The following is a 2,633-nucleotide window of genomic DNA, read 5'->3' as shown; positions in this document are numbered from 1 at the left end:
TAGACAGAGAGAGACAAAGAGAGAGTGAGAGAAAGAGAGGGAGAGACAGAAAGTGAAAGAGAGAGAGGGAGAGAGAGGGAGAGAGAGACAGAGAGAGACAGAGAGAAAGGGAGAGAGATATAGAGAGAGAGAGTGAGAGAGAGATAGAGAGAGGGAGACGGAGAGAGGCAGAGAGGGACAGACAGACAGACAGACAGACAGACAGACAGACAGACAGAGAGAGAGAGTGAGAGAGAGACAGAGAGAGAGAGAGAGAGAGAGATCACGTTCATTGCTCCAGAGGACCACGGCGGGAGGAGCGGGAGGGAAATCCAGCTTCCTGTTTCCGGTCACGCCTGATGGGCAATGGTGGCAGAGACTCATCACATCAACAACACTGAACCCTGGTCCATCCCCCCTTCCCCACAACCCCACCCCACGGGCCCCAAGAACTGCATTGAACCCTGGCCCGATTGTCATCACCCCCTCCCCTCTTTTCGCCCCTTAACAGTCCACATCAACATGTAGTCGTACACACACACACACACACACACACACACACACACACAGATCTACACACACACACACACACACACACACACACACACACACACACACACACAGATCTACATACACACATACACACACAATAACTCAACACACACAATCTCAAGACTGCTGGCCCCTTGTTCCCATGAACTAACCCCACATACACTGCCCCCCCCCCTTTCCACCCTCCCCGAAAAACGACGTCCACTCCATATCCCCACAGCCCTACTCACCCCATGGCCCGACACGTTCGTGTCTAAACCCCACACCCCTGCATAGAGGTGAATACAATTCGAATATACAACCCGGTTATTCGGTTGCTTTTTTCGATGGGATCATTGATTCATTCATGAGTGCATGGCTTGGTAGAGTTCGTTATAAAGTACGAAGTACAAAAATTATTATTAAGATGTTCTGAGACTTATCACCTCCTTCTAATTCCGAATCGTGTTACCAAATGGGGCAAACTCTCGTTTTGTCTTTTAGCTTTGTGAAAATAATGTCTGCCTTGAAAAAAACAACTTTTATACTTAGCGAAGCTCATCGACACCAAAGCATGTGTGTGAATGACGAAACACTCCTATGTATATATTATAATGGTTCTCAACATGTCAATCTTCCCCCCCCTTTCGCTTTTCAGGCATCATACTTTCGAGGTAATTTCCATAACTTTACACCACTCGATCCATTTTAACTGAACTTGAAAGTGTGCAAAATCCGGTTAATCGGGAAATGAGTGTCTGGCCAGCTCTATCCTGCACAAGTGAGAACGTGAGCGGCGAAAGGATGCGCCAAGACCCCCACGCTCCCCTCTCTGTGTGCCTCGCACGAGGGTCCGGACACACTCACACAATACCCCGACGTACATCTGCCCCAAGTCATCCACGCTACTCCCGTATTTCTATGCGTCGTGATGTGGGATATTTTTCTTTCTCTTCTTCTTTATTGGAAACTCTGAATTCGATTAGACGCGTGTTCAAATAGGATAGTGATCGATTGTTTTTCGGTAGGGCCTCGTGAATAGGGCTAATGCCAACTAGTTTGATGAGAAGAGAGTGTTGGTGGTTGTGCTTTGTTTTCCTGTTGGCTCATCATATCAGTGCGATTATTAATCTGAACAAATATTTCGGTGTGCCAGGAACTTAGTTAGTGGATTTGGCATCTGACTTTGTTGTTGTTTTGGGAACAGAGTTATTGTTGTATATTATTCAGGTGAGCACAAACAGTCTGTATTCAGGGGATGACGTTGTCGCGAAAAAAACCCTGTAACGTGGTGTTGAGTGATTTGGCTTTTCAGCTTCCTCCTTTATTGTTCTCTCTCCTATTATGTGCTAGTAAATAGAACTTATTTATTGCATCCCTTTACACGTCGAATAACACACATGGAAGTCTGACTCGAATATAAACGTCCACTGATGTGTACATGCGTGATATTTAGACTACTTCTTTGTAAAGAGTCTTCCTTCATTCCTCCTTCCTTCCCTCTCTCCTTCCGTCTTCTCTACTCTTCCAACTGGACACATGTCATCTTCAAAATTACCCTGGAAAGGCGTTTATAATTCAAGATAAAGAATGTTCATGTTTTCTTATGCTAAACAAAGAAATAATTATAATATACAGATGGCAAAATGTATTGCCTTTGAACGAAGTGTTTAATGTTAAACTGGAGTAAGACAGACGAGGGAAGGACGCTATCAATATTGGTTTCAGATTCTGTTGACCTTTGGCGGTCATACGTAGGACGCTGCTCTGTCTGGGTAAAGAACAATTTTCAAGTCAGAATCAGAATTTAAGAGAGGCATGAGCCCTACAAAGATCATTAGATCACCAACAGGGCTTTTTGTGGTCAGCAAAACGTCTCCTTAGGAAAGCTCATTTTGAGATCCTTTTCGAGGTGATGTGTCTTGGCATTATAATTTTGCATTGTTTCTTTTTCCTAGTGCGAGATCGTTTTGACTAACTGTCAGCAGTAGTCATTTCTCTTTTCTGCGTACGTCAGCATGATTATTATCATATCGATCATGAGACTATAAAGATACAGCTCTGGCTTTTAGTATACTGTTTGAAAAAAACTGCAATGCAATTCGTGTCTGTGTGAGTGGGGG

At 44.4% G+C, this 2,633-nt stretch overlaps 1 protein-coding gene across 1 annotated transcript in view; it reads left to right on the top strand.

Moving 5' to 3' along the window:
* Positions 1-1,266: 1,266 nt before the first annotated feature.
* Positions 1,267-2,633, top strand: part of LOC101855091 (protein unc-13 homolog A) — a gene marked incomplete at its 3' end in the record, with an annotated part of 96,500 nt that continues 95,133 nt past the window's right edge. The window contains 1 exon segment of the mRNA XM_013080350.2: positions 1,267-1,740.

Source organism: Aplysia californica, unplaced genomic scaffold, assembly GCF_000002075.1.
Source record: "Aplysia californica isolate F4 #8 unplaced genomic scaffold, AplCal3.0 scaffold00082, whole genome shotgun sequence".
NCBI lineage: Eukaryota > Metazoa > Mollusca > Gastropoda > Aplysiida > Aplysiidae > Aplysia > Aplysia californica.
Note: the sequence above shows the minus strand (reverse complement) of the source record. Positions and strands in the feature narration are given on the sequence as shown.